Source organism: Pongo abelii, chromosome 19, assembly GCF_028885655.2.
Source record: "Pongo abelii isolate AG06213 chromosome 19, NHGRI_mPonAbe1-v2.0_pri, whole genome shotgun sequence".
NCBI lineage: Eukaryota > Metazoa > Chordata > Mammalia > Primates > Hominidae > Pongo > Pongo abelii.
Window position 1 is genome coordinate 22,088,442 of NC_072004.2, and position 22,604 is coordinate 22,111,045.

The 22,604-nt window shown below is 50.8% G+C and overlaps 1 pseudogene; it reads right to left on the bottom strand.

Moving 5' to 3' along the window:
- Nucleotides 1-4,903: 4,903 nt before the first annotated feature.
- LOC129051158 (keratin, type I cytoskeletal 9-like) lies at nt 4,904-16,889 on the bottom strand (annotated as a pseudogene).
- Nucleotides 16,890-22,604: the final 5,715 nt, after the last annotated feature.

Genomic DNA, 22,604 nt, shown 5'->3' on the forward strand with positions numbered 1-22,604 from the left:
AGAGTATTGCCACTTTTATAATTGCAAAAAAGATGCCTGGGTGACATAGTGAGACTGTAATCCCAGCACTTTGGAAGGCCAAGGCAGGCAGACTGCTTGAGCTCAGGAGTTTGAGACTGGCCTAGGGACCATGATGAACTCCCGTCTCTACCAAAAATGCAAAAAATTAGCTGGGCATGGTTGTGTGCACCTGTAGTACCAGCTACACAGGAGGCTGAGGTGAGAGGATCACTTGAGCTTGGGAAGTGGAGGCTGTAGTGAGCCAAGATTGTGTCACTGCACTCCAGCCTGGGTGACAGAGTGAGACCCCGCTGGAAGGGAGGAAGAAAGGAAGGAAAGAAGGAAGGAAGGAAGGAAAGAAGGAAGGGAGGGAGGAAGGAAGGGAGGGAGGAAGGGAAGGACGGAAGAAGGGAGGGAAGGAGGGAAGGAGGAAAGGAAGGAGGGAGGGCCAAAAATGAGAAATGTCAACAAAAGATTTAAAGCTCAAAAATGGTAACACAGAAGATGAGAGAAAGCTGAGACCCAGGGTTTGGGGGATTAGGAAGGGGTCAACAGAGGAGAGAGCAGGAAGCACATGAGAGGCAACCACATTCTCAACATACTCTAAAGAAGCTCAAGAATTGGGGCACTGCAGACTTGGAGAGGAAAAGTAAAAGAGGGACCATAAGCAGGGCTGGCTGGAAGTTTCTGTCAACAGCACCAGGCCCCCTCCCAGACCCCTACCCAACTAAGGCAGCCAGGGGACCACCTCTCCCCAATTGAGGAGAAGACAGGAGATTTACTTTTCCTGATTAGACTGGCCTGCTCACAAAGTTTGATGATCTCAAGTATAGGGAAGCTACGAGTAAATGAACCTCCTCAAACACATTGGTGGGAGGTGGGTTGTAGTGGGTTGTAGTAACCACTTTACAGGGCAATTTGACAATGTCATCATTTTTTTAACATTCACGCACTTCATGAGCCATCAGTTCCACTCTTCTTGTTCACCTGAAAGAAACCCTGGCCCGTGTATTGAGGAAGACAGATAAAAGGATGCCCTATGCAGCATTGTTTGCTATAGTGCAAAGACACAAACAATCACTAATAGCAGGGAGGTGTTCAGTAACTATGTAACATCCTGCTGTGGAGAACTAGAAATTAAATGGAATGAGTAATGACAATGAATGGTGACACTGAAAACCCTAAAGAACTAGTTATTGGGCCAGGCATGGTGGCTCACGCCTGTAATCCTAGCACTTTGGGAGGCCAAGGTGGGTGGATCATCTGAGGTCAGGAATTCGAGACCAGCCTGGCCAACATGGTGAAACCTCATCTCTACTAAAAATATGAAAATTAGCCAGGCATGGCGGCAGGTGCCTGTAATCTCAGCTACTCGGGAAGCTGAGGCAGGGGAATTGCTTGAACCCAGGAGGCAGAGTATGCAGTGAACTGAGATCGAGCCATTACACTCCAGCCTGGGTGACAAGAGTGAAACTCCATCTCAAAAGAAAAAAAAACAAAACTACTTGTTGGGTACAGTAAATCCAGTTGGAGAGCAACACACTTAATATGATAAATTCATGTCAACATACACTCAAAAGGTGACTTATTGCTAAGGCCTATATGAATATGTACGAATATATGCATAGGTAAGGAAGGAATCTGATTGAAGGATGGCTGCCAACAGGAACCTAAGCTTAATCTCTATGGTTTTAAGTTTTATAAGAATGTATTTATGTATTTCTTGTTAATTAAAATAAATAATTTCTTAAGTAACACTAAACCACGGACATTTAGAACTAGCCAAATTTCACACAGTCAATACCCTCTTTCCCTCCCTGCACTCACCACTGACATCGCTGTCTCTGCTCATCCACACCAACCCTAGCCTTGAATTGAGAAATGAGAGAGGAAGTTTTTGAAGAGGGAGAACTAGATGTGAGGAGAAGAGAGACCCTCGAAAGGGTTTCTATGCTCCTGCCCCCACCCCTGGGTCCGCCAGGCTAGTTTTACTTCTTTACGAAACAAGAAGGCAAAAGGGACAAGAAGAACTTTGGAAGAGTCTGAATACAGGGAGAGCTCCTTGCAGCTGATGACTTACAGCTGAGGAAAGCCCCTCCCATTCTGGCTCTCCAAGGATCCATGGTCTGGAAGCATCTGAAGTTGGCCTCCCTGGGTGTTCTCACAACAGGCCACAAGGCTCTCCCAGGTGGTGGCATGGACCTGTGGGGCTACAGCTGGTGGCAGAGCAGAGGGTATTCCATGCAAGCCAGCAGCCACCTTGTGGACACAAGTGAGGTATTCCCCTGGGGACTTTCTGAAGTAACTGGAGGAGCTTTAGGGGTGCTAGAGTGGGAACCACCATGTGGGCCATCAGGCTAGAGCTATTGACCCAGTATTGAGGTATGCCTCAAACCAATCAATGTGATGAAGTATGTAGACACTGGGAAGTATGTCTGGCTGGGGGCGCTGAGAGCTATTTAATTACAGAGGCATGACCTTTGAGCAAGAAGCTGACAAACCAGTAGGCGTTTCTCAGGCAGAAGAGTAAAAAGAATGAGGGCCTGGAAGAGATGAGTAACCGGGCCCAGCTTGGGAGACTACTGGCAATTCAATATGGTTGGGCTGTCACAGGAGTGGAGGGGAGGGGGGCGCTGAGGATAAGGTCAGCTGTGAGGGAACTGTAAGCAAGACAATGGAAAGTCATTTTCATCAGGGATGGGATGTGGGTTTTGTGTGGCAAATGGGTTGATGTGCCAAGGGAAGCAGGGATGACCAGGGATAAAGAACCCAGTTTAGGGTGTTTTAAAATAGTCCATGCTAGAGATGAGAGGGTCTGATCCCAGTCATAGTGGTGGGCTGGAGAGTAAAGGACAGAGACAAGACCTGCTGTTATGACCTGATGACAAATGGGAGTGATGAAAGAGAGGGACCCTACACAAAGCACTGCTGTGTGCCAGAGATGCTGGCCGAGTCCTGGACAGTCTCAGCTGAGCAAGACCCCTGCCACCACCATCCCCCAGCCCTGGGATCCATGCCGTCTCTTGGGGAGCCTTGCTCTCACCCAGATGAGGAAGAATCCTATTTACTGTCTTGAAGAGCCCAGCACCAGGACAGGGCAGCGCCGGCCATGTCATGAGCAGCCCAAAGCCGCACTCGGGTCAGGAGGCTGATGCTCTCGGGACTTCAGCCTCCCCACAGCCCAGGTCTGGCCATCTCTGCTGTAGTCTATCTCAGTGGCTTCCTGAGAAGTGGAAACCCAGGAAAGGGGGACGGCAGGGCAAGTAAGCTAGGTCAGGATGGCCCCTGGTGTTCCTCTCCAAGTCCTCAGGGGAGGAAAAGCCAGCCTGACTGGAACCAGGGCAGATGGCGTGGGTGGGGAGGGAGAGCTGAGTTCCTGCACCCTGGTCCAGGGGCCAGCTTCCCCCAGGTGCCACATTCCACAGCCTGGGAAGACAGGGGCCTGGCCTCCTCCTCACTCCCTCTCCCTGGAGGGGAGTACGTGAGCAGGCTCAGGCTCACTCCACACAGGGAGGCACCCCCACCGCACTGATCTTAGCCAGGAGTGTCTCTCTCAGCTTTTGTCCTGCCCTACTCAATTTGGGCCTTATTTGATGCCTCTGCCCCACTTCAAGCTGTGGCCCATTCCATCTGGACTGAGGCAGGGAGAGTGCCAGACACAGGACAGAGAGAAAGAAAATGTCCGGGTGCCTGCCCAGATTCCCAGCACCCAGGCAAGGGCACCTGGGTGCTTCCCTGCTCCCTTCTGGCCAACAAACTTCCCTCCCATCAGGGTACTGGTGGGCTGAGGGGGCGATGCTGCCTCCCTCAAGAACAGATTCTGGGCAGTCCCAGATGAGCAAGACCCCTCCACAGGCAAAATCTTGCCTTTCAAAACCCATCTGATCCCCATGACTCCTGAGTGGGAAGCTTCAGGTCTGTACTTCCCCTCACCTGGGAAGGTTCCCGTCCAGAAACTCAAATTGTCCTCCTCAGATGCAGGGGTCTTGGACACTGCGAGCATTTTCACTGAACACCCGCTGTGTGCTGGAGGTCACCTCCACCCGGCGTTGGCCAGAGTATCCTCCCTGCCTACCTGCCTCCTCCCTTTATCTGGATGGCAGCCGTGCCAGCTCTTCTCAGTTCCACTGGTGTGGGTGTCTTCTCCCTCATATGTCCACCCAGATCCGCTCAGGCTGGGTCAGCATTCCCACCCCACCCACTTGCCCAGCACACATCACAGCTCTGTCTCCCCATCTAGACTTCGAGCTTCTATATCTAGCCCCAGGGCTGACTCCAGCACTAGTAAATATTTAATGATTGTTTGCCAGAAGAGAGCCTTCTCCCAAAGCCCTTTTATTTTATTTTATTTTATTTCTTCATTTAACACCAATTATGGTCCACCCTCTGCGTGCCAGGCACCTTCTAGACTCTGGGCTTCAAGAGCAGGGCAGTCAAAAGCTGCCTGCCCTCCTGGGGCTTTCATTTGGGGTAGGGGGCAGAGTAGCAAAGCCAGGGAGGGGGTCAGCAGGGAAGACCATTGAGGGGTGGTCAGGGAAGGCCTCTCTGAGGAGGTGACGCATGAACAGAGACCTGAATGAGGCAAAGGAGCCCTCAGATCCCCAGGGAAGATTATTCCAGGCCAAGGGCACAGCAGAGGCAAAATCCCTAAGGAAGAGGGAGCTTGGTCTGTTCAGGGAACACCAAGCAGGTGCAGTGGTTAAGAGGGGTGAGCCAGAATGAGGGTGTGCAGGAGATGAGCCCAGAGGAGGCCAGGACAGAGCACTTGGTGTCTGCAGTCTAATGGAGGCGCTGGCGTTTATCCTGAGAGTAATGGTGCTTTGAGCAGAGGAGTACTGGGATGCCCACCCTGCCCCTGGCTGCTCCCTGTGGAGCAGACCATGGGGCCCAGGGAGCTGGAGATCTAATAAGAGGCTCTAACAGAGTCCAGGTGAGAGACACTGGGGGCTTGTTCTGGGGAGACATCAGAGGACTTCAGGAACAGTGGCCTGCTGCAAGGGATATCCTGAGGGCAGAGCCAGCAGGTCAGGCTGACGATTCATGGTGAGGACGAGGGAAGGAGAGAATCTTGCATGGCTCCTGGTTGAGGTGTGAGCCTCGCATTTGCACTGCAGTCAGGAAGCTGGTCTGGGATGGTGGTTTATCTAATCTGCCTCCAGAAGGACATGAATCACACCCGGGGCCCTCCTAGATCTGTATTGGAAGGCGTCCTGGCAGAATTAGATTCTACTAACAAAGCAATGACTGTACCCCGATCTCTGCCAGCGCTGATGACCGCTGAGGGAGCGGAAAGACAAGGGCTGTGTCCACCTGGGCCCTGCCTTCACAGACAGAGCCCGCAGTTAGGGGTTGGTATGAAAGAGGTGACTTCCTTTTTTTTTTGTCTTCATTTTTTTTTTTTTTTGAGACAGAGTCTCACTCCATCCCCCGAGCTGGAATGCAGTGGCATAATCCTGGCTCTCTGCAACTTCTGCCTCTTGGGTTCAAGTGATTCTCCTGCCTCAGCCTCCTGAATAGCTGGGATTACAGGTGCCTGCCACAACGTCTGGCTAATTTTTATATTTTTAGTAGAGGCAGGGTTTCACCATGTTGGCCAGGCTGGTCGCAAACTCCTGGCCTGAAGTGATCCACCCACCTCAGCCTTCCAAACTGCTAGGATTACAGGTGTGAGCCACTGCGCCCAGCCAAGAGACAGATGATTTCTAATGAAGATCTGTGTTTTCCACATTTTCAAAAAAGCAGCAGTGAGCATGTCTCACCTCTAGCATGGGTTGAGGGGAGTGCTTATTATTTTCAATTCTGACTCATGCCAGGCTCCACTGGCTTTAGGCTGGCAAGCGGGGCCTTGCAGACTTGGGGGAGGGGTGCTCAGGTTAGTGAGTTTCTGGACCAGGTGAGCAGGGGGCTGGGGGAGAAGGGGCATTCCTAACAGCACCTGGAAGGAGCTTCAGAGCTGCTCCGGAGACAGGATGCTGAGGCCCTACTCATTGCAGCTCCAATCGGCTGCAGGATAAACATTCACCAGGCAGAAACCACAGAGAATCGCATAGCGAGATGGGCTGCCAGGAGCTGGAAACACCAGGAATGCCCAGGCCTGGGGACTCAGGGGGAGATAAGGGAGAACGGGGGAGATTCCCTTTGCCCCAAGGAAGAGTAGCTGATGCCTGATCCCATGCCAGGGGCCTAGTATCTGAAGGGCTTTTGAAGTCAGTTGAAAAGGAACACCACCCCACCACAAAGACACACACACAGAGTATTAACAGAAGACAAAGCCTCACTGGCTCCCTTAGGCATCTCATGTCCATTCCAGGCAGGAACTACCCAGTGCCAGCATCAGTCCTCAGCAGGCTGCCCAAGCACCAGCCCAAGGCCTACCAGCAGTGCCAGCACCAGAGAGGCACGGGGGATGCACCAAGGAACCACAGTGCCAGGATGCATTTTCTGCCCTCCCCTGGCTCAGTCCTGCCAAGACCCTTCCCCCTCCAGTGGAATGTGCTGGAGTTGGAGAGGAAAGTGCTTCCTCCAAAGTCCTTACCTGGGATTAGGGCTGGAGCCTGTGGGGATGGGAAGATCCACCAGAGATATCTGTCCTTGCTTGGTAAACATACAATGAGGACCTGGCACACAGAAACCAAACAAACACCTCCCAACAGGGAGATCCGTGTCTGAGGCTTCAGAAGAAAGGGCCGGAGCATGGGGAGAAGAGAGGAGGCTTCAGGAACCCCAAGTTTCCCATTCCTGCCATGTCCATGTTACCTCATCCTTATCCTCACCTTGACTGCTAAGAAACATAGTAAGCATCTTCTTGGCTGTGCATGGTGGCTCGCGCCTGTAATCCCAGCACTTTGGGAGGCCAAGGCAGGTGGATCACCTGAGGTTGGGAGTTCAAGACCAGCCTGACCAACACGGTGAAACCCCATCTCTACTAAAACTACAAAAATTAGCTGGGAGTGGTGGTGGGTGCCTGTAATCCCAGCTACAAGGGAGGCTGAGGCGGGAAGAATTGCTTGAGCCTGGGAAGCAGAGGTTGCAGTAAGCTGAGATCGAGCCACTGCACTCCAGCCTGGGCAACAGAGCAAGACTCTGTCTCAAAAAAAAAAATAATAAAATAAGAAAAAGAAACATAATAAGCATCTAAAAGCCCAGCAAGATGATTTAGACAAAACTCCTACACTTGTAGGATGGAGGCATAGAAATCTTTTAGCCCAGAGATTTTCAAGCCCCGCCTGCTGAGCCCTAAGCAGAGAGGTGGGAGCTGAGTGTATCCGCTGTGACCACCCACACTGACACACACTTACACACCTCACACAGTATTCACGCCTACTCACACATACACACACATGCACACACATACTCACACATACACTCACAGGCCTTCTCACACATGCACTCACACTGGTTTTATATACTCAGCTTTCTGTGAGATTTTGCTTCAGCAAAGATTCTCCCTCTTTTAAAGGCCAAACACGTGCTTTAGCCTACCTCCAAAAGTTTGTATAGGTCAGAAAACTGAGACAGAGTGGGGCCTCAGCCTGCCTAAAGTCCCACAGCTGTTGTCCTGCTCAGCAGAAACCAGCAGGCAGGTGCCCTGGACCCAGGATGTCTGTCCCCAGGGGATGACCTGAACTCAGGGAAGAGAAAGAGGTAAACACTGTAGGCTCCTGACAAAGGCAGGAGGCAGGTCGGGGTTGGAGGAGGGACATAGACCCGGGGCTGCTGGAGCTCTAAGCAGTTTCTTGCTTTGCCCAAAGCCATGCCCAGGAAACACCATTCATTCCCTCATTCACTCGTGTGCTGTGCATGGGCCCTGAGCCAGGCCCTATGCCACATGCAGAATTCAGAGATGAAAGAGACTCAGGCCCGGCCCCCAGCAAGCTCCCGGTAGATGGGAGAGGGGAGAGCGGGGGAGGGAAAGATCTACACAAACAGCCACAAAACAGAGGCCCAGCAGTATAGTGTAGCGGGTAAGATTAAGTGACCATGTAGCAAGGCAGTGACAGGCCTGGCCTTTGCAAAGAGCCATGCCTTGGGGTGAGAGCCACTCATTAGCCAGGCCTAGGTATTCCCCTCCCTAAGCTCCAGTTTCCTCCCCTATAAAACATGGACCATTATCACACCAGCATGGCATGTGGTTTAGAGCCCGGGCCTTGGAGCCAGGGTGGCCTGGGTTTGATTCACAGAGCCACCATTTTATTTTGAAGCCATGTCATGCAATGGCCATTACCTCACCTGTCAGAGCCTCAGTGTCCCCACCTCTGAAATGAGGCTAATAACACCAACCTCAGAGGACTTGGGGGGGAATAAATGAAAAATCAGGTATGAAGCACAGTATCTGGCACTCCATAAAATCAATAGCTATTACCAGCAACGCGAAGGTTAAATGGCATGTGTCAGTCATCACCGCAGGGGACAACCACTCAGGAGGTGTGGGCTGGGAGGAGCTTTTTGTTTTGTTTTTTGTTTTTTGTTTTTGTTTGTTTGTTTGTTGAGACGGGGTCTTGCTCTGTCACCCAGGGTAGAGTGCAGTGACACAATCCTAGCTCATTGCAGCCTCAAACTCCTGGGCTCAGGTGATCCTCCCACCTCAGCCTCCTCGGTAGCTAGGACTACAGACATGCGCTACCATGCCTGGGCCAATTTTTTTATTTTTTATTTTTAGAGACTTGTTCTTGCTATGTTGCCCAGGCTGGTCTTGAACTCCTGGGCTTAAGCAATCTGCCTGCCTCGGCCTCCCAAAGTGCTGAGGTTACAGGTATGAGCCACCATACCTGGCCAGGTATGGGTTTCTAGAAAAGATTTTGTGAGAGGATAGGCACAGTGGCTCACACCTATAATCTCAGCACTTTGGGAGGTCGAGGCAGGTGGACTGCTTGGGTCCAGGAGTTCAAGATCAGCCTAGGTAACATCTCTACAAAAAACTATCAGGGCATGGTGGTGTGTGCCTATAGTTCCAGCTACTCGGGAGGCTGAGGTGGGAGGATTACCTGAGCCCAGGAGGTTGAGGCTGCAGTGAGCCATGATCACACCACTGCACTCCAGCCTGGGTGACAGAGTGAGACCCTGTCTCAAAAAAAAAAAAAAAAATTTGTGGGAGTCGCTCACTGCTCCCCGTGCGGTGGGGTGGAGGGAAGGAGAAAGTGTTCTTCCAAAAACCTGAGACTTGAAGAATGAGGAGTGGGAAGAAAAGGGCTCAGGTGGTGGGTGTTTCTGGCACAGGGAAAGCCGTGGGAAATGGCTTGGCCGGGTGAGACAATGCAGGGAGTTCAGGGAGCAGTTCAGTGTTGGAGGCATCACACTGGGAAAGAGTCAGAGGCCTGGAGGCTGGGGAAGGCAGGGGGTGCTCTTTGCCCCTAGCGATAAAAAGGATTTTTGACTATCAGAATCTTTAGAGAATATTGTTGGCTGATATCTTGTGGAATGTCCCTTACTTTGCCTTGAAGGACTTTATTTATGCCTATATGTTTTACTTGAAATCTTACAAGCAAAGACCACATGATTTTTGTCTTGTTTTCCTCCATAGCTAACACACGACATGCCAATAGACTATGGTAGATTGCTTGCAAAACATTGCTTCAGTTATTGCCCTCCCTATATCCATGCCCATTGCCATGTGACTTTGCAGTTCCTCTCCTCAAGAGAAGTCTATTTCCCCTGCTCTTGAATCTGGGCTAGGTTGTGACTTGCTTGGCCAATATAATACAGCCAAAGTGACTTCTCTGAGCCTAAACCTCAAGAGGCCTTGCATGTTTCTGCTCATTATCTTGGAACACTTGCTCAAGCTAGTTGGCTGGAGGATGGGAGTCACAGACCCCATTCATCCTCATCACCCCAACCAGCATCCAGCCAACTACCAGAGGAAGAGCCACCTGGCCGACTTGCAGCGAACCACATAGGTGCATAAAGGGAAACAGAGCTTCCCAGTCTAAACTGCAAAACTGTAAGCTAAACGAATGGTTGTTATTTTTAGCCACTAAATGTGGGTTCCTTTGTTACAAGCAGAAGTTAACCAATAGAAAAGTGAACCCACACTCTTTATAACAGATTGATTATCCCTTTATTCTGTCACCAAGGATGGAATGCAATGATGCGATCATAGCTCACTGAAGCCTCCAACTCCTGGGCCCAAGCAATCCTCCCATCTCAGTCTCCTGAGTAGCTGAGACCACAGGTGCCCGTAACCATGCCTGTCTAATTTTTTTTTTAATTTTTTGTAAAGACAGGTCTCACTATGTTGCTCAGGCTAGTCTTGAACTCCTGGCCTCAAGTGATCCTCCTGTCTCAGCCTCCCAAAGTGCTAGGATTACAAACATGAGCTACTGTGTCCTGCCCACTCTATCCCTTCTTAATCCCAAAGAACAAATGGGTCAAAGTCTGAGTTTGATTTGCAGTAGGAAAGCTTTATTATAATCAAGATCATGCAGGGTGTGAGATCACCCCAGGCCAGAGAGAAGAAAGAGGTCTGTCTCCCCAACTCTGAAGTCATCAAAGATCAAAGCCAAGCAGGGTTGGAAGATGATGGAAAACCAGAGGCACATATGCCAAGTCAGTCCAGTCCTAGATGGGCACAGGGGCTCACCAGCTATCCCTGATGTCAGGATCCAATAAGCAGGCTTCATCGGGGGTCTGCCCATCTGGGGATGCTCATCTGGGGCTGGGCAGGAGAAGTTTACAGAGGCTCTAGTATCATGAAAGGAAGCCTGTGGAGAGATGGAAGGGAGATGAGGGGTAGAAGGGAGGACTGTAAGCAGGAGCAGAGAGGTTGGGACTTGGGAAAAGATGAGGAAACTCAAAGCAAGGACACTAGAGCTCAAAGAGCTGGAGAATCCTGACGGGGAAGGACCCTGGGGTCTCCCAACCTACTGATCCCCATCTAATTCCTGAATCTCTGTTGCAGCAAACCTGGCAGATGCACCCCCAAGTCTGAGGATGGGGGGCTTATGAGGCAGCCCCCTCCATTCAACAGATTTGTTAGTCAATTATTTGGATACTGAGGCAAAAGACGGCCCCAGCCTCACTCTTAGATGTACATCCATGGCCCTGCAGTGCCACTGGACACACAAAACCACATCAGACACCCTGCAGGGCAGCTCCCAGGCACCTCAAGTCTTCTCTGAGCTAAACATTCCCAGTCATATTACCCAGCCTTTTACTATAATTTCATATTACATTTCTATTTTATAAAACTCAATGTGTACATGGGAAAATTTTCCCTGATCTAGAGACCAACTCACCTGTGTGAGTCTTTCTTACATTTAGATTATGTTCATCCTTTTGGCAGTTGCATCATGTAATACTTGTGCAAGCCAACTACTGACTAAAATCCCTGAGTCTCTTTTCCACCTGAACTGTTGCTGATCCTGGTCCCCCATCCTCACGAGAGTTGAAAGTACTGGCTGTGAAGCCCCACAGAGCTGAACCCCTCATTTGTGATTGTATGACTTTGAGCAAACTAGTTATTTTCTCTGAACCTCATTTTCCTTAAAATGGGGATTATAATAAAACCTACCTCATAGGGTGGGTCATGATAATGCACAATTTTCATGACTGAGACTCAGCCATGTGTAGATTTGGTCCTAGCCTCATCCTAGGCTCTGTCAAAAATAATGATCAATTCAGAACCAAGGGCCGGTCTCTGATACCTCACTAGAGATTTCCCTAACATCTAGCTCTATTCAGAATCTGTATTCCCTAGAGATTCAAAAATACTCGAAAAAAAAGAGTGATACCTTGACTCTCCACCCCACAATCTAGAGTTGTGCCTCCCTCCACCCAACAACCTAGGATTGTCTCTTACCTTTCGTCTCATTTTGGTCACCAGATTTTGAGGAAGAAGACTGGGAATGGGATGATTTTCCACTTCCTCCTCCATAGCCACCACCACTTCCACTCCCTTCTTCACCGCCTCTGTAGCTGCCTCCACTTTCACCTCCAAAACCACTTCCTCCACCATGGCTGCCTCCACTTCCTCCCCTGGAGCCACTTCCTCCACCATAGCCACCCCCACTTCCTCCTCCAGAACCACTTCCTCCTCCATAGTTGCCCCCACTTCCTCCACTATGGCCACCTCCACTTCCTCTGCTATGGCCACCTCCACTTCCTCCATCATAGCCACCTCCACTTCCTCCTCCAGAACCACTTCCTCCACCATAGCTGCCTCCACTTCCTCCCCTGGACCCACTTCCTCCACCATAGTCACCTCCATTTCCTCCTCCAGATCCACTTCCTCCACCATAGCTGCCTCCACTTCCTCCCCTGGATCCTCTTCCATGACTGCCTCCACTTCCTCCTCGACCTCCTTGGCTACCCTCAAGGCCAATTTTTCCAGCTCGGAGGATTCACTAAGAAAGAAAGAAAACAAGAGAGTTAAAATGAGCGGCCCAGGCCAGGCGCGGTGGCTCACGCTTGTAATCCCAGCACTTTGGGAGGTCAAGGCAGGCAGATCACGAGGTCAGGAGATCGAGACCATGGTGAAACCCCATCTCTACTAAAAATACAAAAAATTACCCGGGGCGTGGTGGTGGGCGCCTGTAGTCCCAGCTACTTGGAGAGGCTGAGGCAGGGGAATGGTATGAACCCGGGAGGCGGGGCTTGCAGTGAGCAGAGGCTGCACCACTGCACTCCATCCAGCCTGGGCGACAGAGTGAGACTCCGTCTTAAAAAATAATAATAAAAAATTAGTGGCCGACACACACATATATGAGGATGGACCTGGACAGAGTCAGAACCCAAACATGAATCTTTCTGTTTTCCTTCCTGGGAGGCAGAGGACAGAGTCTGGGCTGGCACCATAGCTGGGAGGGGAGAGCCTCCAGCTGGGACTGTGGGGCCCTCCCCTCCCTGGAGCAGGGAGGCGGCTCCTTCTCTCAGTGTCACCATCCCCCTTCCCCAAAGCCCAAATGCACTGAGGTCCCTCCCGCCCCCAGGATGAAGAAGTCCTCAACCCATAAGACCCTGTGTATAAGAACTTCCCCCAGCTGCCTCTATCCAGAGGGATAGAAGTAGTGTCAGAGGCCTAAGGACCCCCAGGGGTTCCACCGAATCCTGGAGCACCTCCAAGTCTTCCTGGCCTCCCTCAAGCAGGTTGCGGTAGGTCTCGATTTCCTGCTCCAGCTGCATCTTAATGCTGAACAGAAGGCTGTATTCCTGATTCTGGCACTCAATCTCTTGCCGGACCTCAGTGATCTGGGCCTCCAAGTTACTGATCTGCTCCTGGATCATCTGCAGCTGGCCACAGTAGCGGTTCTTCGTGTCTTCCAAGCTCTTCTCCAGGGCAGCTTTCTAAGGGTCAGGAGAAGGCTTTAAGAGGGATGCAACATTATAACTCCTCTTCTTCCCACTCCTGGGCTGCAAAGCCTTCCTGTGCCCCACCTTGGCAAAGGGTCTACAGCAGAACTACCAACCTTGCTGAGCTGAGACTGCAGCTCAATCTCCAACTCCTGGACACTGTGCCGGAGCTGGGTCACCTCCTTGGCACTGGACTGCACCTCCTGACCACTACTGGATACTTCATGCTCGATCTGGGTTATCTGCAAAACCAAAGGCTCAGTAAGCACCAGGCTGGGCCAGGAGCTTCAGTGGGTGACATTCGGCCCCATTCACCAGGAGCTTCACCTCCAGGGCCAAGGCTAATCTGAAGCCAAAGACAAGTCATTCTGAGTTTTGGGTACCCTCCAGCCATGCAGGGTTGTCCGGTCCTCTCAACATGACATTCCCTCTCAACAAGGTTGCAGGACCCTTCACACTTTGTCTCACAACCGTCTTTCTAACCTAACCTTATTCCAAACTTCCCCCACCTTTCAAACATACACACACACACACACACACACACCACAGACCATGCCTTCATGTATGTGCCAGACTCTGGCTAGGCACTGGAGACTCAAGGAGGAAGGGAACCACCAAGGAGCTCAGTACAGTATGGGAGACACACTGTATCCCTCTCCTATAGTCTTACAATACATAGCATTAGATTAAATTGTTCACATTCTGCTTTTGTTCACACACATCTAATAAACTGTGAGCTTCTCAAGGGCAGCAATGTTGTTTGGCTCATATCTGAGACATCAATACCTCTGAGACATCAATACTTTACATATAACATGGCACTGAGAAGCTACTTTGTAATGATGTTTGTATGCAGTGAATGAAGATGGTTGAATGACTTCCATTGGAAGATGGATAAATGACAGCTGCACTGAGAGATGCAGAGCTAGGAGGATGAAGGAATGGGAGGAGGGAGGGATGGAGATATGCATAGATGGATGGGAGGAGGATGAATGGGCAGCCCACTCTGCTCACCTGAGTCTCATATTGATTCTCGATGTCCTTTCTGTTCTTAGCAATGGGCTACTCATACTCCTGATGCATGTCTTTGAGGGTCTTGGTGAGATCTTTGCCAGGAGCAACGTTTATCTCCACATTGACATCTCCACTGTTCTGCCCAGTCAGCTGACTCATCTCCTGCCAGGGAGGAAAGGGAGATGAGGTCAGGGATAAAGCCCTCTGCACCACCTTTCAGATTTCTCCCTCTGGTCCCCCCAGGGTACAAAAAGGGGACACAGTTGTGAAGCCAAAGCCCACCCACTACCACAGGTGATGCCAAGGAGAAGCTGAAAGTGTCCTCAAGAGCAAAGGAGAGGGTGTCTCCCAGGCAATGTTCCAAAGCTCCCCTGCTGTCTCTGTATTTCTGCTCCTCCCTCTCCCCAGTAAGCCATAAGCCCCAGCACCTTATCACCTTATGATTCTTCTTGAGGGCCATCAGCTCCTCCTGCAGAGTCTCATACCGCATCTCCAGGTCAGACTTCTCCATGGTCAGATTGTCCAGCACCTGCCGCAGGCCATTGATGTCAGCATCCACTCCTTGCCGCAGGTTTTGCTCCATCTCGAACCTGCAGACCAGCCAGGGGTAGAAAACAATCAAGAGGGAACCAGGCCATACCAGGACCTCCAGAGCGCTGAGGTTTGGGGGAAAGGGCTGATGACAGGAGAGGAAAAGAGGAGCAGGACTCACTTTATCCTGAAGTCATCCAGTGTCATGCGAGTGTTGTTGATGTCCAGAAGAGTTTTATTGTTGCCCACTGTCAGGTCCACAATCTGAAAAAAAAAGGACACAGCCATGAAATCATGCTGTGGACCACTGCTGGGAGGGCAAGAGGCCAGGCAAAGCCACAGGAAGTGAGGATTCCATGCAGGAGGATTCTCAAGAGGAATGAGGAATTTTCAACAGCTGGGACATGGCACAGACCCCTTCCAGCCTTCAGCGAAGATGTTTGGTGTGGCCTTCATTCATTCATTCATTCATTCAACAAATATTTGAAGATCTACTGCAAAGGACATAGTAGGATTTAGAGATTACTGACATCCTGTTCCTCAAGGAGCCCACCATTGACTACAAAGTCAAAAGTGTCCTAAAAGAGTTCAAGGAAAGGAGAGGTGGCTTATGGCAATGGGAGATCAAGAAAGACTTCAGGAAGGAGGTGGCTGGCAATTAAATTGGGCCCTGAAGGATGGCTAAGTTGTAACATTAATAAACAAATGGAAGAGATTTGGAGTAGAAGAAACAGCACATCCAGAGACATGCAGAAGTTAAAACAAGAGGAATCACTGAGAATATTGATGAGCCAGACTGTGAGCTCCACCAGAACTAAGTCTAGCACATCACTATGTCTACCCAAAGCAACCCTGAGGGTAGGCACTCACTGAACTGAGTGGCTGAATAAATGGATAGATAGATAGACATGTGGGTGGAGGGAGGGAGGGATGAATGGATGGATGGATGGATGGATGGATGGATGGATGGATGGATGGATAGATAGCTTCCATTCCCACAGTTCTGGATCCTCTCCATCACTTGAATAACCAACATGTACAATCGGGTCCAAAATACTTTAAAAGATCAAGATACACTCCTAAAGAAGCCCAGGAGAAGTACAAAGGAAGAGAGAGTATTGACTTAGACCAGACCTAACGGAGGTTCCACATCAAGTCCCAGCTCAGCTCATGTTAACCCAGGCCTCCTCTTTGCTCTGCCCAAACTCTGAAAGTTGAGGAAGTAGAAATGAATGCTCAGAGCACAGGCCAAAGTCCTATCCTGGGATCCCCAGAAACCAAACACAAGTTTGTTTCTGATGAAAGTGTACATTTCCAAAAGGTGGATTCCCTGGCTGTTATCTGAGCTTAGAGTTTAGCATTTTACCTTTTTTGGAAGATAAAGAATGTAAGAGACAGAGAACGAGACAGAGATGGTTTCCTGCACCTACCTGGTACTTGAGATCATCAATAGTGTCATAATAAGAGGGGTAGTTCTTCTGGGTAGCAGCAGGTCCCTTCTTGTCATACCAATCCTGGATCTTATTCTCCAGGTCATTGTTGGCCTCCTTAGAGCCTGTACCTTACCCAAGTAAGAGGCCAGCCGAGAATTGAGTTCCTGCATGGTGCTATTCTCATTAGCAGTCAGAATACCACCATCACCACCTCCAGCACCACCCCCAAAGCCCCCAAACCCACCCCCATAGCCACCCAAAGCCACCTCCAGAACCACCACCAAAGCCACCTCCAAAACCCCCAGAACTACCATAGCCTCCTCCAGAAACACCACCAAAACCTCTGGAACCACCCCCAAAGCCACCGCCTAAACTACTGGCACTAAAACCACCCCCAGATCCTCCGCCATAGCTGTAGCCAAAACTGCCGCCACCTCCCCTCCCATAGACACAAGAGCTTCCCCCACCATAGCCACTAGAAGAGCTGAATTGGCCCCCTCTTCCACCACCCCCTGAGGAGCTGCAGTGGCTGTAGGAAGACCTTATGCCACCCCCACTGCCCATGCCGCCCCCACCACCCTGGCCACTGCGGCTCAAGTAGGACAAGGAGAACTGTCTGCAGCTCATGACACAGCTGGTAGCTCACGAGTTGAGAAGCGGTGATAGGAGTGCTACCGGTTCCCAAGTGCAGGGTACAGAGCTGTCCCTGGGGCTGCCTACTTATACTCCCAGCTGAAGGTGGCACACCTGGGTGTGCCCTTGCTCTGTGCCAGCCTCCCCCTACAGACCTGAGGGAGGTCTGGGATACGAGGCAGCCGGGCTGCCCCAGGCTCAGCGTCCTTTGGTGACTGCCTGGGGGCGGCCCAGCTTCTCTCCATTGTGTGGGATATTTTGATGATATTAGGCTGTCAGGGCCACCATAAATCAGCTCTACTGCCACAGGGGTGACCTAGATCCTGGAGTCTGGTCTCCGGCTGGCCCCAACAGCAGGTCTGAGACTTAGCCTCTTCGGGATAGAAACTCCCAGGAGCAGAGTTTGATGATCCTCTATTGATGGTCATTGCTGTCTGCATCCCTCATCCCTCCTTGCTCCCACCTTGTGCCCACTGTGGGCTGAGCTGGAACTAGGGTACTAAGGAGTTATCACAGAGGAGGGGGAGGCACAGCTCCTGCCCTTATAGAGCTCCAAATGGATGAAAACCAGTCCTTGCTCTCAGGATCCTCAAGGCTTTCTGCGGAGACTGAGGCTCTGCCCTTGGGAGACTCCAGTTTGATGAGGAGACAACTGGCATGGCCAAAAGATGGAGAGGCACCAAGACCATGCCCACCGGCACTCAAGGACAGCGTGCAGAGTTCACCCAAAGGGCCGGAAGAAGAAAGTGGACCAAATAAACAAGGTGGTGCTGACACTAGCTGACCTCTGAGCAGGAATGCAAGTGATTCGACTGTCCTGGTCCTTTTGCAGGGCCCAGCAGGGAGTGTGGAATTGACCTTGGTTGAGTGCCTACCCCATACAGAGCTCGGGAGGGGATACAGAGATGTGTGAATTATCCCGGCTCCTGGCAGAAACTTGGATGTATATTCTGGTCACCAAGGCCAGAAGAGAATGGTGAAGAACACACTGGTCTCCGGTGTGCCTACCTGAGCTCCATCCAGCTCTGTGCTCATGAGCTGTGTGACTTTGATAAGTTACTTAACTACTCTGTGCCTCAGTTTCCTCCTCTGACAAAGGTTGATATGACTAGTTCGTCCATCTCCTAGTAAAAGACTTGTGAGAAATGCTCAAAAAATGTTCGGCTGTCTCTGATCATTCAGCCCCCTAACTCCCCATCAACTCTGCCCTCACCCAGACCTTAGCCATGAGCTTCTAACTGCCCTCCCTGCCTCTCCCATATCCCTCTGACTCTTCCTGCACAGCAGCCAGAATGATCTTTCTAATCCACGTCTGACAACATCACTTCACCAGTTTCCCTCCACCCTCAAGATAAGGTCCACATTCCTGGCACTTAGGCCCATCCCCATCTTTCCATTCCTGCCCCATCTCCCACCATCCCCCAGACCCCCTAGAAAATCATACAATGCTCCCCAAATGCCCTTCTTCCCTCTAAGAATACTCAGGACTTGCAATGACCTCTAATTGAAATGTCCCTCTCCATCTTTTCTACACAGAAAACTACTCATCTTCAGTGATCCGTCTGAGTGCCTCTCCTCCGTCTTCCTGTACTCTCGCCCCCTGGGTTTGTACTGTGCTCTATTACAGTGTCACACTGATCTCCATGGCTCTATGAAGCACTTGATGAAGAATAAAAGTTCACGTACTCAAAAAAAAAGAAGAAAACTCTCTCTGTTGGCAGCAAGAGCTCCTCTAAGCCTGCCCCTGCTCATCTTGTACTTGCCCCAGTGCCCAGCGCCACATCTGGTCCAAGTAGGATCCCAACACATACGAGATGGAGGAAAGATACCAGTCATTCCAGAAAGATGCTCATTGCTGAAAAGGAGCTAAAGGTAGGGAAATGTCTTTGCCAGGATGGTCAGCAAGGGCCTGAAAGAGGCAAGGCCTGCATGTTTAGGTGGCATAGATGACTGGTATTTCTTGTGGGGCTTTTAACTGATGTTCAATGACTGTTAAATAATACTGAAGTGGCCGGACGCAGTGACCCACGCCTGTAATCCCAGCACTTTGGGAAGCCGAGGCGGGCAGATTGCCTGAGCTCAGGAGTTCAAGATCAGACTGGGAAACATGGCAAAGCCCCGTCTCTACTAAAAATACAAAAAATTAGCCGGGCGTGGTGGCGCACGCCTGTAATCCTAGCTACTCAGGAGGTTGGGGCATGAGAACCACTTGAGCCCGGGAGGCACAAGTTGCAGTGAGGTGAGATCCATGCCACTGCACTCCAGCCTGGGCGACAGAGCAAGACTCCATCTCAAAAAAATAAATAAATAAAATAATAATAATAATCATCATCATCATCATCATAATACTGAAGCACTTGGAGAGAAGATTTCCTTTTTCCATGTTTGTTTGTTTGTTTGTTTTGAGACAGAGTCTCACTCTGTCATCCAAGCTGGAGTGCAGTGGGATGATCACAGCTCAATGCAGCCTTGACCTCCTGGGCTCAAGCCATCCTCCAGCCTCGGCCTCCCAAGTAGGTGGGACTACAGGCACACACCACTATGCTCAGCTAATTTTTTTTTTTCCATAAAGATGGGGTTTCCCTATGTTGCCCAGGCTGATCTTGAACTCCTGGGCTCAAATTATCCTCCTGTCTCAGCCTCCCAAATTGCTGGGATTACAGGCATAAGCCACTGCACCTGGCCTCTTTTTCTATTTTTCAATCTTCTGATTAGTCAAGGATGAAATCTCATTTGGACACTATGGCCTCTGTAATTGCCCCACCACACTTGTCAATCACCCTGTTCAAAAAAAGACAGCCAGCTTTGGGCTCAGCACCTTTAGAAAGTAACAGCATCTAGTTAGAAGTTAGGTATTTCTGTATGTCATTTCCTTCTGCTTCTGGCAGGTGATTATGATTTTCCATTTTTGGTAGTAATGTAAGATTTCCTTTATAAATATATTTATTGAAATGAAAGGTGAGTTAATTTACCAAAGTGTGTTAAATAAATATTTAAATGGGTGGTACAAAATATGTTAAATTAAAAATTGAACAGGTAGTTTAAGTTTTGAAAATTAAAAGAGAATATAATTCTCTTTTATTCAATATTCAGAGAATACTGAAGGCATTTTATGAATGGTTAACATATGGAAGACTCTTAGATCAAGGCTAGTGGGTATAATTGATTCCCCTTCTACTTTCTTAAGTGATTTTAAACCATTCAAGGTCTTTGCCAAGTTCTGCTGGGAAACCCAGAATCTGCCGCAATGTGTTCCAAAGCCTGGGAAGTTACCCTCTTCCCTATGCCCATGCTGATGCCACCACTCTGGTCGGGATGTAAGCCCCAGGTCCCGGGTCCCTGAGCTGGATGGGGAAGTCGGTGGTGCTATGGATGGGCCACCCTGGAGAGAGCTAGCAGAATGGCACTTCCAGAACCCTGCTCTGTCATCTGCAAATGTATCTGTGTTGGGAGATCCTAAGAACAGCTGAGACCCGCCTGACTGAGCAGAAGCTCCCAGCTGGGGCACCCCTGGCCAGCTAAGCCTCTTGACAGATGGCCCTGGTTTCCAGCCCTGGTGCCAAACACCAACCCCTGTCCTCACCCCCCTTCTCCACTTCCCACCCTCTAGTCCTGTCCTAAGCCTCACTCAGCCCGAAGCAGCAGGGTTCATCCCTAAGAATTTCTCCCAGCTGCCAGGGAAAGTGAGCTGTGCATGAGCACCACTGTGGGGTGGAGAGCGCAGTAGCTCCCCAGCCAGGCAGGGCTGGGCCACCTGCCAGTTTCATCCTCCCTCCTTGTGTGGTGCTCAAAGTTGGCCTCAGTTTCCTCATGAGAAGCCCCTTCGTGCACTGTTGCCAAGGGCCATAAAGGCAGAGGGCTTCCACCTGTAATCCCAGCACTTTGGGAGGCCGAGGCGGGCAGATCACAAGGTCGGGAGTTCGAGACCAACCTGGCTAACATGGTGAAACCCCGTCTCTACTAAAAATACAAAAAATTAGCTGGGCTTGGTGGTGGGCACCTGTAGTCCCAGCTACTTGGGAGGCTGAGGCAGGAGAATGGCATGAACCTGGGAGGCGGAGCTTGCAGTGAGCAGAGATGGTGCCGCTGCACTCCAGCCTGGGTGACAGAGGGAGACTCTGTCTCAAAAAAAAAAAAAAAAAGACAGAGGGCTCCCTAGATGAATGCCCAACTGCTGCCCACATGTAGCCCCTGCCACACTGGCCCTCCTCTCCCCATATCTGGCCTTGTTCCAATACAAAGAGGAGCTTGCTGTGCTTGCAGCTCCTATGGTCCAGATAGGAGGTCTTGCTCCAGCTGCAGCAGGGCACCATCTCTTCCCTTCTCTCAAGCTCTCTGCCTGGCATGGGAAGCAGACTGGGCAAGATGGGGCCAGGGATGAGGAAGGCCGACAGCCGTGGCCTGAGTGAATGATTGAATGATTTCTTCTAGGTCATGTGACATGGCTCACTCTTCCAGTCTCTCAGGGCTCAGGGTCTGCCCTCTGAGCCCCAACTTCAACATCTCCCATGGGAACTCTCCAAAGAATGAACCGGGAATGGAAACCATGAAGCCCACGGCACCCCGGCACCTGAGGCCCAGTAAGAATCAACACTGCCTCTCCAGCCAACGTGCAAGGCTGCAGCCTGGGCCCAGTGCCAGCATCCCAAATGCAGGCCCTCCCCTTGGGCACTGGATGGAGTAGGAGAGAAGGGCCTGCAAGGACCCAGATAGGCAGACAGAGGGACAGAGAGGGAATCAAAGATCCCACTTGCAAGGTGTCCCCAGAGGCAAAGGTATCATCCACTGGGGACATGGGGACCTGGAGGCAGCACAAGGACAGCTTTGCTCTGGTCATGGGAGCCCTCTTGCTTCCCACACCCTCAACTTACTCCCCATTGCTGTCTGTCATTGATCCCCAGGTACGGCAAGGGAGGGACCTGAGTCAGCATGTGGCTGGCTGTTGGGAGAGGGAGCACCCGCTGAGTCACAGCTCCTCCCTGGAGCCTCCATGAACCATCTAGGCAGGTGTGCACTGCCCACTGATGCAGGGCTGTGGGTACCTGCACCTGTCTGTCAACACTCATTCTTTCTCATACAATAGGCACTTGCCACCACCCTGCCCAGCCAGACCCTATCAGACGACAGTGAGGGGATGGAGTGGGCCCGCATAGGTGCCTCCACCTGAGTCTAGCCACCCCAGGCTTGTGTCTGCTGGGACACACCTAGCAGAGAGGCTGAGAGCACCAGCTTCGGAGCCAGGCAGGTCATAGTGTAAAGCCGGATTCTTCCACTTATTTGGAGAAAGTTGCTTCCCCTCTCTGAACCTGTTTCCTCACTGTAAATTCAGATTCATCCTTTATTGAGCACCTACTATGTGTCAGGCATTGGGTTGAGTGCTGGGGATAAAGTAATGAGCAAGCCCTTATCTTGATGAACAGTTATGGGATAAAATAGACCTGCAAAAATAAACATGCAATTCACAACTGAGGTGAGCATGGTTGGTGGGGGAATGGAGAGCACATAATAAGGGGTGTGGCATGGTTGGGGGCATCAGTGACCTTCTCCCTGAGAAAGAGACACTTGAGTGAAGGGGGAGGAGAAGTGAGCCAGGAGAAGGAAAAAGGGGAGGGGCATACAGCATGTGCAAATGTCCTGAGGTGGGAACAAGCAAAGTGACTGCCAGGGCAGGAGTCCTGTGTGGCTGAAGGGCAGTGGGTTAAGTCAAGC